Source organism: Tetrao urogallus, assembly GCF_951394365.1.
Source record: "Tetrao urogallus genome assembly, chromosome: 7".
In the NCBI taxonomy this organism is placed as follows: Eukaryota; Metazoa; Chordata; class Aves; order Galliformes; family Phasianidae; genus Tetrao; species Tetrao urogallus.
Window position 1 is genome coordinate 51666016 of NC_136820.1, and position 14611 is coordinate 51680626.

The 14611-nt window shown below is 44.9% G+C and overlaps 1 pseudogene across 1 annotated transcript in view; it reads left to right on the forward strand.

Annotated features, from left to right (window-relative positions):
- LOC306948541 (ras GTPase-activating-like protein IQGAP1) overlaps positions 1–14611 on the forward strand; it is a 66774-nt pseudogene that overhangs the window by 10540 nt on the left and 41623 nt on the right. The window contains exons 3-14 of the transcript in view: positions 2057–2220; positions 2445–2605; positions 3123–3247; positions 5419–5582; positions 8995–9085; positions 10225–10392; positions 10791–10933; positions 11270–11440; positions 11960–12043; positions 12153–12224; positions 12327–12402; positions 13600–13804. The product of the transcript in view is annotated as a ras GTPase-activating-like protein IQGAP1 (transcript). The remainder of the gene's footprint in view (positions 1–2056; positions 2221–2444; positions 2606–3122; positions 3248–5418; positions 5583–8994; positions 9086–10224; positions 10393–10790; positions 10934–11269; positions 11441–11959; positions 12044–12152; positions 12225–12326; positions 12403–13599; positions 13805–14611) is intronic.

Genomic DNA, 14611 nt, shown 5'->3' on the forward strand with positions numbered 1-14611 from the left:
TACAGGCTGGTTCGGCCCTGTTCTGTGACTGACGGGGTGGAGGGATCCGCGGATCCGTGCTTCTGGAAAAGGGAAACAGGGAGAATGATTTCAAAATAATTGAAAACAGCCTTTACAGAAAGCAGGTGGCACCTATCGACTGGTACAAGATCCTAGAGAAATGAATGAAATGGTTCTCAAGTGACACTCCCTGCTTCCTAAGCCCTGTAATTTAATGAGTCCAATCCCACACGGACACAAATGGTTCAGTGTAACAGACCTCAAAGATGCTTTCGGGACCTGCATTTTAGACTCAGAGAGTCTAGATCTTTTTGCTGTTGTACGAGAGGATCCAAAAATGCGACAAAAATAGCAAGATAGGTGGATTGCTTTGCCGCAAGGGTTCATAGAATCGCCTAATTGATTTTATTATATTTTATGTGTTATATTATTATAGGTATTATATATTGTGTTATTATGTGTTATTTTATATACATTATATATTTTATATTTTATTTTTGTTTTAACTAATGAAGTGCTGGAGAAAGTTTTGGGAAAGTTTCAGGTTGAAGAGTTGGTAAAGCTGTGGCAGTATGTAGATGATTTGCTGGTTTGTGGAAAAGAGGAGTCTAAAGTAAAGGAGACTGCAAGTGAAATTGTGAAGTCGTTACTTGTACTGTGTGTCTTCAGTGCATTATTTTCTGAAAGGGTACACCCAAGCAGAGATGTAAGGGATCGTGTGCCTTCAGAGCCTAGAAAAATGTGTCCAGTTTCAGCAAAGTAGGTCTTGGGCACTGCGCTGGATGCATATGTCCGTAATGGGTGTAACATACTGTGACTTGGTTGCATTACTGTGACTAATTGAAGTGGCTTAAGGAAAGGCTGTTTTCTTCTGTTTGTTTATTCCCTTTGCTGAGCTATTTGCACGGAATGAGCTGATGTTGTTGTTGCTGTGGGGTGTGATCAGAAGGATGGGAAAGCGCAGTGTTTGTGTTCGCATGAGGTTATAGCAGGGCTATGTCAGACTATCGTGGATGTTCTTTAAGTAGTTTGAGGCTCCTGGCACATGGAAAATAATCATGACAGCTGTCTCTGTCTTCTATCGAGCTCTTAAAAATACTGCTTGAGATAACAGCAGGTGAGATGAAATGCTGAGCAGCATGGGGCTTGTGTCTGCCTTCAATAATTCTTTTCCTAGGCAGTGTGTGTTAAATTTTGTTCCATGGTCTGTGTCAGAAATCTGGATTGCTCCGTGAGGTGTTAGAACTAGCTTACCTGTTGACTACTGACATAAGGCTTACTTGATTTGAGCAATGGAACTTTCAGCTTGTTTTTTTAATGGCTGTTTCTAGGTATCAGATAGCAAATAAAATGTAGATCACAGTGGCTGGATTTGTTTTAATCAGGTGCTTCTGACACCATGCAAAACTCTCTTCTGGAGAAAGTTCCAGAAGCTTTCAGTGTTTAATTCTGGCTGCACAATAGCAATTAGTTCAATTTAGAACACATGAAAAGCAAGCTGATAGGGATCTGGTTCCAGGTGGTTTAAATTACAAGAGGGAGATGGTGCAGGTGTAGTAACTGGGAGGTTACCTTCAAAGTGCCTTCCTGGTTCTCGGTGCTGCTTGATGTTTATTTACGCATTTGTGCTGTGTTCAAGTGCAAGCACTGTAGGGTGCAGAGAACACTGTAGAATGCCTGGTGCTGCCACGACCAGTCATAGATACTGGAAGGAAAAGTTGTTATGAACTACCGATGGAAAACATGGACAGTTGTGAGGCTTCTTCTTGGCAGAGGTTGGTGAGACAGTCCTCTGATAATCAGACAAAAGGTAAACTGGTTTAAACATGAGTCTTACTTTAAAGAGGGCCTTGTGTGGTCTGGTTGTTTACAGTAATGCAGGACTAGTTGGGTAAACAACTGATTGGAAAACCTGTAAGGGAATTAGGTTGTTTTTTTTAGGTTAGGGTTCTTACTATTGAATACAGTACAAGTGCTTGCATGACTGGGAGCCCAACTGTCTGCCGCCGTTGTTCTCATGCTGCCTCTCTGATGTGCTGCCTCTTCAAACTGCTAGGGCTGGCAGCAGCGACCAGCACTAATGCTGCAGTTAGAATGGGTGATGCGGAGAAGGCTGTGGCAGAAATGATGAAGCCAGAGGCCCAGCTAGCAGAGGTTTATGCATTTGCTGCCGATCTTTATCCCAAGGAGCTGGCCGCCTTGCAGCAACAAAGCCATGATGTAAGTAATGCATTCTGATGTCTGTGAACTGATATGGATCACCAAATCTGCCTTGTCTGTTTAACTCAATGTGCCTGTCTTGAGTGTTTGTAGAACTGCCTTGATGCTTAGTCTGTTCTGACGTGATGCTTCATCTTGAAGTCTTGAGCTACTCGGCACTGTGAGATTCTAGCCATAGTTTTGAAGAGCAAGTGTAATTGATCTGTATTCCCCTTTGTATGCAGGGTAACCTCACCCATGCAGAATTATCTGTTGCTGTAGAGATGCTCTCTTCTGTGGCTGTGATGATCAGGGCTTTGGGTTCAGGGGATGTGAGTGCAGTATGGAGACAACTGAGCAATCCTGTCCCAGGGCTGACAAGCAGTGAGGATGAGAACTGTCAGAGGTGAGTGTTTGGAAGGTTCGTGTCCGTCTTTGATATTGCTTACATTCCCGAGAGGTTTGGTTTTCTTTTCTTCCCCTTATACTTCAGGTTCTTTCACTGCTGACTCCAATATTAGTTTATTCTCTCTCGGTTCTTGCATCTTGTCTTTGCATTCCCCGTTTCTTACTGATCTGCTCTGAGTACCGTCTCTCAGACCTTTATCAAGGTTTCACAACAAAGCTGTGTTCTGGCCCTACGAGGTTCTCAATTGCACTAGGCCAGCTCCTGCCCTGTGTTTTTTGTCTGAAAGTGTCATGTGGTGTTTTAGTGCTTTTCTGGATTGTTTTGCACTGGAGCTGACCACCTTGCTCACGGTCTTTTGTCTTTTTCCTATTCCTTCTTTCTTTTGCGTATGTCAGTTTTAACCCTTGTGTTACTTCTTCCATTTTGTGTTTAGTTCTCATTGCTGTCTTGTGTGTTCCCTGGCCAGTTTTTCATGACATGGTACTTGCTGGTTTTGATTTTTGTTCTTTGACAGATGTGTGGATGATGTGATGAAGCTGAAAGCTCGGATGCGTGCAGAAGAAAATGAGTTTATCACGTGGAATGATATCCAGTCACGTGTGGATCGTGTGCACTTAGCTGTGCGTGAAGAACATGAAAGTAAGTTTTGCTTGATTAGTGCTAGACTGATCCTAGATCATAAGGTGTGCTAAAACTAGGTGCATGCCAATGAACAATCTTGTTGCTTGATTCGTATAGACTGAGATAGTTGGCTTTTGCCACTGCTTCTTGTGTAGCTGAGTTGCCCTGAAAAGGCTGTAATCTAGAGAGGCTTAAATGTTATGTCAGAGCCTGGAATCTTGACTAACTTGCTTCCTGGATCTCCAAATAGACACAGGCTTCCTGTGTGGCTTCAGTTCATCTGATCACGTGACCCGAACAAGTGCACGCCACGTGCATGCGTGCACCAGAGCACTAGTTTTGCAGCCTTGTATTTGTGAGGCATCACAGCAGAAGCCTGGAAGTTCATGTAGTCCAGCTCCTCGTTTCTTGTAACACTCCTATAACCCTAGAACAATAGAGACAACAGAGAACCCAAACCATCAACCGTAAAACGCAGAGAATTTTATAATGACATCAGTTGACGTCTTATGGCATAGTTTAGGTAGGAAACTTTTTAATTCTTTCACCTGTTAGTGTTTCATAAAATCATAGAATGGCCTGGGTTGAACAGGACCGTAGTGATCGTCTAGTTTCAACCCCCCTGCTGTGTGCAGGTCGCCAACCACCGGCCCAAGCTGCCCAGAGCCACATCCAGCCTGGCCTCGAGTGCCACCAGGGATGGGGCATCCCCAGCCTCCTTGGGCAACCTGTTCCAGTGCAAATATGTTCAGTTTCTTGTGTGCCCCTGTGCATGGATACTTCTTATCTAGTGTCTGAGGAAGTCCTGAAGCCATAGCGACATGTACCCTTCTGCTGTCCTGAAACTTGGTTTCAAATTCAAGAATGCTTTCTAATGAGGAGCTGTAACATATTGTTGTTTCACAGGGTAGTCTTTTTCTGCCGCTGTTGGCTAATTAATCAAGGATAATTACTGCTTGTCCTCTGTGCCCTTTCCTAAGTCAGAAGTTGCTGTGTCTGTTTTCCTTCGTTGTTCCTGGGATGGAGTAGTGTCAACCGTAGTGTGTGTGTTTTTGTAAGAAAGGTCTTTCTTTTCCTACTTTCCCCCCGCTTTCTCTCATGGGGAGAGCAGCATGCCTAAAGGTGTGCATACTGTGTGTGTACGCACTGTAGGAGGAAGCAAGCAGTCTGTGCCGTAGTCTGCCTAGGTGACGGGGAGTTGTCAGATGAAGGACAGAACAAATGCAGGCATTCTATGGGCTAAGATAATACTGAGAGGGAAATGCAAGTGATGCTGAGACAAAACATGCTGTTACGGCCTAGACATCACTGTCCAAATGCAGTGCCTGCTATAAAACGTTCCACTTTGTGATTCTCCTACTGCGTGCAGAAGAAAAAGCTGCAGTCTTTGGGTATTTTAACCCAAGTTGTATCCACTCTGAGCTCCTCGCTTTCTTCCAAAAGATCTTTGTTGTAAACTCTCCAACTGCGATTTGAACTGTTGCTTCCTTCAGCAAGCAAGAATTGAATATTCAATATACGTTGCATCACACGATCTCTGGGTGTCCATTCCAACCCAAATTACTTTGGGATTTGCTGTAGGTTTGGCATGTGTGACTCAGGCTTTGTTCACATTTAGCTAAGTGTAAGCTGTCTATTTATGTCTGTTTTCAGTTAGTTGAACTGTAGTCCTCGCTGTGCCTGGCAGCACCCACATCTGTTGTAATACGGCTCATAGTACATGCATCCAGTAAATCCTGGTATTTCAGAAGTGAAGGCACTGTATTTTTGAATGGCGTTCTGTGCAAAGCTATAGCTTGGTGTGAAGAGCTTTATTCTGAAGGATTCTTGAAAACTTGTGACTTACTAGCCCTGGCCATTGAGGTTTTGATAATTCCCTTCTAGTGGATTTGAGCTACGTGTTGAAGAGCTCAGTTGTGTCCATTCATGTGGTCTCCCCGAGGGATTTTTTTTCTGCTTTTTCCTTTATTTATTAGTTTGTCCAAAAATGTGTGGCTTCCTTAAGGTGGAGAAGTGGTCTTGCTTTCTTTCCTAGTAGAAAATGATTGCTACTAAAATGTTGCTATTCTCAGTGGGTATTTGGTTTAGCACTAATAGCACTTTTCTTCCAAAGCACAGTTTCCTGATGATGGTAAAGGATTGGACAAGGATTGGATCTTGTATTTGTTCTTCTATCCCTTTCTCTCTAGGAGTTTTGGCTGTTGGGCTTATCAGCGAGGCGCTGGATGAAGGAGACACCAGAAAAACTCTGCAAGCCTTACATGTTCCTGCAGCAAAACTGGAGGGTGTAACCCCACAGGTAGGTCAGCATTATCAGGGCACACTGCTTGGGGCTAAGAGAGAGAAAGCACCGGTGGGTGTAGTTGAAAGTACCTCTCCAGAAGCCTTTGCATCTGTGTACGGAGGGCATTCCTGATGTTGGGAAAAAAGCTGGGAAACAGATGTGGAAATGAAAGGGTGAACGCTGCATGCTGTCAGCTGATGTCACCTGGCCAGTTTGGATCTGTCTGTATGAAGGCAAGAGAGATGCAGGCATAACACGTGAATCTTTGTGAACTACAGAGATGGGCTTAAAGATATGAACTGCTTGAGATGGATTGCTCTAGCTAATCGTACGTCCAGAGTGGCACACGTACCTTCTTTTTGGAGATATAAGGAGATGTGTTCAGTTTCATTTGTTTTTATAAGAAGGCAGTGTTTATCCTAATAGTTGTGAATTTCCAAATGCAAGTCTCGTTCAGTCTCCGTTTTTCAGTGCTATTTGTTAAATGTATCCATAGGTGTAGTTACATAAAGCACAAATGAGGTTTGAGAAATAGGAAAAAAAACTTGTTAGGTGATGAATTTGTTCAGAAGGAGGGGAAAATGGAAAACAAAATATATGCTTCTAGCAAGATGCGTATGAATGCCTGTCACTCACTAGGTGACACTGCAGATGCTATGCATTTTTTGCATGGTGGTTGTGTGTTGTGGTAGCCCAGGACTTCTCCTGACTTAGATGGAGTTGCCTCTTTGTGTAACTGGTCTGTATGTGCAGGTGAAAATGGAGAGAGGAAGAATGATCTCACCTTACTGCTTTAGGAAGGAAGATGAAACGCTGTATGGGTGGTGTTTGGTTGCCCCGCCTCGGGCAGGGGGTTGGAGATTCGTGATCCTTGAGGTCCCTTCCAACCCTGTGATTCTGTGGTGTACATGCTACTGATTTTTTTTTTTTAACAGATGAGTGGGATGCTATTTTATTTCCTTATGCTTACACAGAAGTAGCAGATGTGCTTCCTTTCAGTTGCCTAAGTGTGTTTAATTTCTTTTTGTAATATCTTTTCAGTTGTGGAGCTCATTGTTCTAATTCCAGCAGGGATTTTAGCATAGAGACTGGGATGATACTGTGTTCAACATTGGTGTTTTTTTGTATGTTTGTTTGCTTTGTTTTTTTTTTTTTGAGTAAGTGTAAACCTTCACGATGGCAGTGTCCGAAAACTGCGCTGGTGATGAAGATCACTGAGCAGCTTCGTCAGTGGCCCTGAAAGGGTTCATGTTCCTCAGGAACCCATTTTGTGCTGAAGCATTTCCTCCTGCTGAGTGAGAATGAAAGAACGAGTTGTTCTTAGTGTGCATGGAAGCTTCTGCCAGGCTGGATTGGTGACTTCAGTTGACGTGAAATTACCTCACTGAGGCATATGTTCAGTGTAGGGCTCCTCCCTGCAACATGGCAGCAATTTCAGAGATGGTGAGATCGTGGTACGGACTAGCACTGTGGGTAGAACAGTTGCTGTCCTGAGTCAACGTGCTTACTAGCTGGTGACTTCTGTACCTTGGGACTGAGAGGGATTGTAGTTCAGCACAAGGCAGGGGATCTGGCGTATGATGCGATTTCTCACGTGATGAGCAGTGAGAGAAGTGTTAACCCTGCAGTGTGTGACAGCGCGTGTCCCTGCTGGGGGGACGGTGACAGTAAATGCACGGGAAAGATCAGAGGGTTTTGATAGTCCTGGGATTGATGACTGCTGGTAGAGATGACAGTGCAAGAGTTTGTTCTTCTAAGTCTGCCACCCTTCCCCAACAGGAATTTCTACATTGCTGAAGCAGTCATGGGACTCCTTGGACATTCAGATAAAACTTGTTAAAGGGATGTAGGTTTCAATCCAAAGCAGTGGTAATGTGGAGGGTATGTAAGGAAATGTCAATTTTCAGTCCTGCCACAGAGCTCTTCATGCTGGAATACAGTGGCTCTTTGTGCAGGGTGATTATTAATCCGTGTCAGAAGTCGATGTTTCCTGTGTCCTGTTTGCACATCAGGAGATGTTGGAGGGATGGCAATTGCTTCTTAAGATCTCCTTCCATAGTAACCCCCAGGAAGCAACAGTGGGGGTGGAGGAGCTGTGCTTGGCAGCTGCTGGACTATTGTTCATTACGTGTATTTTGGGGTTTGCTAAACACTTGTCTCTTGGAAAATTTCTGCGTGTAACGTTATTTAGTGAGTTTCTTCAGCCAAAACATAAGATACGGTGTGATCAGTACTCCACAGCAAACGGTCTGTTAAAAGAGAGACTTGAGAGATGCTTTTACTGTTGTACATTTGTATTTACCCCCAGTACATACAGTGCTTTTTGATTTGCTGGTCCAGCAATCTGCAACCCTTTGTGGACGGGACAAGAGCAGCCTGCTGTTGTGTTAGTTAGCCATCAGTTTTTGGTTGCTGCTCCTGTATGTGCATTTCCACTTCCTAAAGTTTCCCTGAACAAGTCCTTGCAGCCTGGTACTGGGGAAGGACTCTTGTTAGTCTATGTTTGTGTCCACCTCGGCGGAACAAAGCTTTTCAGGAAAAGTCCTAGGAGTGCTGGTAGGCAGACACCCAGGTGGCTGTGAGTCGGCAGTGTGCTCGTGCTGCCTGGAAGGCTTCAGTAGAGAGGTGATCCTTCCACTTGGCATTGGTGAGGCTGCTCCTGTACTGTGTCCAGTTCTGCCCTGCCCCCCAAACAGGAGACACGAATGTTCTGGAGATAGGCCAGCGTAGGGCCCCTGAGGTGCCTGAGGGACTGGAACACCTCTCCAGAGAGGAAAGCTGAGGGTGAGGAGACTCTTGAGTCTAGAGATGAGAGGGCTTGGAGGGAATCTGTTCAGTGTATGTGAAAGCTGGAAGTGAGGATGCAGTTGAGGACAAGAGGCATTGAGTACAAACTGGGGTTCAAGAGGTGCCATCTAAACGTCAGGCAGCACTTTACAGTGGAGGGAACTGAGCAGTAGCGGAGGTCGAGCAGAGAGGGACTGGAGTCTTTTCTGTGGAGTTGTTCAGAAGCCATCTGGATCTGGTCTGTCCTGGATAATGTGCTCTCGGTGTCCGTGCTGGAGCAAGGGGATTGTCCCAGATGAGCTCAGAGGTCCCTTTCCATCTTAAATTGTGCCGTGATTTTCTTTTTTGGGCTCCTTGGAAAGGCACGTCCTGTTGGCAAATACAGCTTTAGGACTGACCAGTGCAGATTGCTTGGCGTTGGGATGTCCTGATGTTTGTTGGAGTGATACCACTGATGGAACTTGTTGGTGGGAGTTCCTTGTCCTGAGAAGAGTTTTGGCCTGGTAATGCTGTAGTTGCTTCTGCTGATAACAAATGTCCATTATGGCCTTGTGTTGAAATTGATTAGAAAGATACTGAAGTGCTTCCTGTATCCCTTGAGACTGCAATTGCTCAGAGGTGGTGGTTTTGCTCTGCACAACCAGTGACACTCTTCCTCATGCTGCGAATGCTTTCCTCATCATATTCTCTTCAGGACACTCAGGATGAAACAGCTGTGCTTTGGCTCGATGAAACTCAGGATGGGATTCAGAAGGCTAACAGGGACACTGAAGAGTCACAGAGATGTAAGCATTGTGGCAAATACTGTGGTTCAATGCCATTGTCAACCAAATATTCGTCACCAAATGGAAGAATGCGAGCAAGAAATGTTCACATGCAAAGGAAATTAGAATACAAGTGCTTCAGGTAGGTGTAGAAGTTTTTTCTTTCAACAATGAATGTCGCAGCCTTTCAATTTCAATTCTTTACATCTTTTTGGAAGGATATGTCGTTGTTTCAGTTGTGCTTGTGACTGTGTTACATCCTAGGCAGAGATACCTATTGAATCTCTGTCAAAGTGTTTGACATTAGCAGATAACTGTGTCTGTCTGTGGTTGGGTAGTCAAGCGTGGGGATGTTCATGTGCGCCGTTCTGGTGCATCTTAGCTTTCATTTGTGTTGTACTGTTGCCTTAATTCTATGAAGTATTTCTCAAAGTACTTTTTTTTTTTTTTTGCACTAAGTGCAGATAAAAACACAAATCAGTGCAGTTGGCTGGTGGACTGTGCCAAAGAACATTTGGTCAAAAGCAGGATTAAAGTATGCTTCTTTGAGCCAGAATAAGATCTTCAGATACCCTTCTACCTCTGTGTGTGTGAACAGACATTTGCTCAGTGCTGAAAATGACTGTATCTCGTGTTTACTGCATCGGTGAGATACCTGTGGTTGATTTTGTACTGTGTTTGCAACAGCGTTCTGGAGTAGCCCTGGGTTAGCTCTTTCCTCATCTTTTTCTTGTTGATAACCTGTTCTGTGTTCAGGTTGCTATTCTTGCTAGGAACGGTGCAGTCACTGGAAAGGTGCTTTTTGAGTCAGCTGTCTGCTGTACCAGGGCTCTGCAAGAAGAAGCTGCCTTGACTGCAGCTGTTGTCAGAGTACAGCTGAGTGAATGGATAAAAGGTTGTAGAGAAATACTGTCGATAAGTCAGCACCGTAGTAGGAGTGAGAGCACACAAAAAAGCGCTGTCAGACACTGTGCCATACACAGATGCGCACTGTACTGAAAAGATTGTTGTACACCAAGTTGTCTTTTTTTAACCCGTATTTTTATGCATAAATACAGGAAGGTATTTGTGTACACTCGCACAGTGCCTTGCTCTCTTGTTTGTTGTGAGTCACTGAGCTCCTGACTGCCCAGGTAACCTGCCTCCTCCTGTTATTGAAGTTTCCTTAGGAATTCTGGCCGTGAATGAAGCAGTTGATCACGGAGATACCAGCCCTACCCTGAGTGCCTTGCGCTCACCAGATGTGGGGCTGTGCGGAGTCGCTCCAGAGTGTGCAGAGACATAGCAGCGAGAGTTGGCAGAAGTGGAAAGGAGAACAATGGCAACAGGTGAACCCCAAATAGCTAACTGCTAGTGCAGTAAATTCAAGATGATTGCCTGTAGGATGGAAAGCAGAGGGAGAGAAATGTGAGGAGAAGCCTTGCGTTCTGGGTATCTTGTTAGAATCTCATGTTACAGGAGATTGAGGCTGCCTTGTAAACTGAAGTCTTTGTTAAAGGAAAGAAGAAAAAGGTAGGAAGGAAATGAAAAAGTGAGCAGTGAAATATTCCCCACTTGTAGAATATATTGTGCTTAGGTAGTTGTTGGGGTGGTTCATTGGAATCTGAGGCATTCCTTCTATTGCTTGGAGGAAGGACCCTCTCCATGCATTTCCTTCTTGTAGTATTTGTATGTGAGGAAGCTAGAGACGTGTTTGCTTTCAACATAGCACCATTTCTGCTTTTAGGAGGCAGTGGCAGTGAACGGGTGAAACACTGGGTGAGAGGAGGCTGTCATGATTATCATAACCTGAGGACCAGAGAGGGAGGATGGGATGAGCGGACTGAATTTGTGCAGCATGACACACAGCTGTCACGGGAGGAGATGCAGGTAAAGTACGTGCTCTTTTTCTCTGCAGTTGAAGTTGCCCCTATTTCAGGCCTTATTGCAACTTCAAGAAGTAATGTTTCAGCACAGTAGTGATGTTAGCAAGCTTTGTATCTTATTTCGCTGTTCATTGTCTACTTTGCGCGTCAGCACCTCTTTGTGCTATTGTGGAGAATGTGCACACCTTTATCCCCAGAACAAGACGGTGGTGTTGCTGCTCACCGAAAAGCAACTTGTAAGTTTCTCTTGAGCATAATACAGAAGCTGCTGTGTAACATGTCATTTTTGCATCTCCCTTTTCTCTTCCTGGCTCTTCTCCCTACCATAACACTAATCTAGAGCACTGTATCTGGAGTCACGGCAGCATACGACCGAGAGCAGTTGTGGCTGGCCCAAGAGAACCTGATGGTGAAGCTTCAGGCTTGTTGTTGAGGCTGTCTTGTTTGTCAGGAATTCAACTCCAGAATGAGGTTTTTGAAGAAGCAAGTTCCAGCCATCACTTGCATGCAGGTATGAAATCCCCTAATTCTGTTTGAAACTTGTGCTTGTCAGTTGCTCTCCACATGCACGCTTACTGACTGGTTTTGTTCAACTCAAGCAGTTGCCACGCACAATTATCTTCATTTTGCAAAGTACTGGAAGGCGTTTCCTTCTCCCTGAGAATCACTATGTATGAATTACTTCTCTCCCTCTTCCCATTAGTCCGTGGGTTTGGAGAATTGAAGATGGCATTGAGAATTGTGCAATGGATGGTGCATTTGGTTGTTTAGCTCACCATTTGTTCTCTAGCTGTGTTTTGCCCTTGGTGGGGGGTGCTGCTAAGTCCCTCACCATGACAGCTGGTGGTGGAAGAAATAGTTAAGGCTTCACTGCATACCTCTTGCGGCCTGTCTTGTAAGATGAGCATGTCTCTGTTACATTTTATTCAGCCAAAGGGAAGTGGAAACTGAGCAGCAGAAAGAAGCATAGAACAGTAAATTACTGCTCTTCAATTTGAGAAGTCGCCTTTTTTCTTGTGTGTGTTTTCAGTCCCAGTGGCGTGGCTATAAGGAGAGGAAGGCATATCAAATCCGTTTGGATTACTGACGAGCACACAAGGACCAAGTAGTGAAGGTAGCAAATGCTATGGCTTTTTTGGTTTTCTTATTTTTGTTAACATTTTTGTTAGCAATATTTGTGGAAAAGACTTTTATCTGAGCTGCTTTGGGATTCTTTATTATAGATTCAGTCACTGGCCAGGATGTATCAAGGCAGAAGGCGTTACAGAGATCACCTGCAATATTTCCTAGACCATGTAAGAGATTGTGAAATGAATTCAGTGTCTGACACTTTCTTTTTTTTTACTCTGCCCTTAACAAGTTAAAGTGGCTGGGTTTTTTTTTTTTTTCCATTCTAGATAAATGACGTTATAAAAACTCAAGCCTTTATCCGAGGAAACAAAGCAGGAGAAGACTACAAAACCCTCAGGAAGTGTGGCCAAGAGAATAAAGCTAATATGCTTTGAATCTCTATTTGCAGAAAAATGCTGTTAGTGAGGTCTGCAACACGAAGACAGCTATGAAAATCAGTTGGGGTGAAGTGGTGCAAAGAGTAGATAGGTAGGTAGGAAGGTGGCTGAAGGAAAAATTCCCTCTGGCTGAGGGAGTGGAATGGCGCTGTCAGCAAGTTTGCTGATGACACAAAACTGGGAAGAGTGGCTGATACAGCAAAAGGCTGTGCTGCCTTCCAGTGAGACCTGGAGAGTTGGGTGGGGAGAAACGGAATGAGAAAGAACAAGGGCAGGTGTAGAGTCTTGCATCTGGGCAAGAGCAACCTGAGTACCAGTATAGGTTGGGGGCTGAGCTGTTGGAGAGCAGCGTAGGAGAAAGGGATCGGGGGATCCTGGTGGGCAGTAGGAGGAGCATGAGCCAGCACTGTGCTCTCGTGGCCAAGAGGGCATCCTGGGGTGTATGAGAAAGAGTATGGATAGGAGGTCGGCGTCTCCCTATGGGGAAAGGCTGAGAAAGCTGGGTCTCTTTAGCTTGGAGGAGACTGAGGGGTGACCTCATTGATGTTTATAAATGTGTGAATAGTGAGTGTGAGGAGGACGAAGGCAAGCTCTTCTCAGTGACATCCAGTGATAGGACAAGGGGCAATGTGTGCAAGCTGGAGCATAGGAGGTCCCGCATACATAAGAGGAAAAACTTCTTCACGGCAAGGGTAACAGAACACTGGGATGGGCTGCCCAAAGAGGTTGTGGGATCTCCTTTGGAGACATTCAGCAGCTACCTGGACATGTTCCTGTGTGCCCTAATGTAGGTGATCCTGCTCCAGAGCAGGGGGATTGGACGAGATGATCTTTGGAGGTCCCTTCCAATTCCTGACATTCTGTGATTCTGTGCAAACTTGGTTCACGGTAGTACTTTTGCTGCTGGGAAATAGGAGCGCTGATCTTTGGGGTAAGTTCTGCAAGGTGGACTCCCCGAAGCTGATACTGACTTCATGACAGAAGTCAACGCTATAGGATGATTTATTCCATGCAAGAAGTTCCGGATGCTGTCTGGAGTTATTCAAGCCCATTGGTGTTAATTTGATCCTGGACTGGCTGCTGCTTGACATGCTGTCTGCACAGAGGTAACACGTGCAGTAATTTGTTTCCTGTCCTCTGATGTTTTGTCACTTGTTTTTAGTTACTGCTGAAAACCCAGCTATGGCTGTGGTTCGGGAATTTGTTCACTTGCTCGATCGGACCCAGATTTTCAGGAGGAGCTGGAGCTAACGAAACTGTGTGAGGAAGTTGTGAGCTTGATCCGATCTAATCAACAGCTTGAAAATGACCTCAATCTCATGGACATCAAGATTGGACTGCTAGTGAAGATCAGAATGACACTGCAGGTAGGAAATGCAGTGCTGGGAGACTAGGAGAGTGAATTGAGGCCAATGGCAGTTAGCATGAGGACCTTCTGAGCCTGGATCTCACTTACTCAGATTCAGTGGGAAATGTTTCCCCCAGAGTTACAGGTTTTCCTCCCAGTAAGTTCCTAACTGTTCCACTTATTACTATGTATCCCTAGAAAGTTAACTGCAGAAGAAACATCAAGACTTGAAGTGTTGTAAAAACAAAGCACCAGAAAAGAACCCACTCGGGACCAAGGGAAAGCAATAGATGGTATGCTTGAAGGCTCTGAGAACTGTTTGTCTGTTCACTTGTGGTTCCATTCGTCATGGACTTGCACACCTTAATTTCTCACGTTTTGTGTGCTGTATCAGAAGGGGGAGGTGATTTCGGAGCAGGAAATGTGCTCAGGCACATTGGTGTTGGTTGGCTGATGGAAGCCCCCTCTGTCACTTTGCTGACGATTGATTGCACACAAGAACAACATTGCTGATACAGCGGTGCCTTTTTTAAATTCAAGCTGAAGTTACAGTCACCTTTTCCTTTGGTCCTGAATAGCGTGGCGCTAGGCTTGACCTTGTGTAAAATCTGAACCATGGCAGCAGTAAAGTTCAGCTCCAAAGGAGGCTCCAGCTCTTGGGCTGATGCTGTCAGCAAAAAGTATCATCGTTATCAGAGCATGTGGAGGCAGTGAGTCAGCAAAATGGAAACAGGGCTTGGGGCTTCAAGCGCAGTTGAGAAAGAAAGGCATTTTCAAGCATCTTCAGAAGGCTACCAGCTCTGACAGTAGTCCCTGCTCAAAGCAA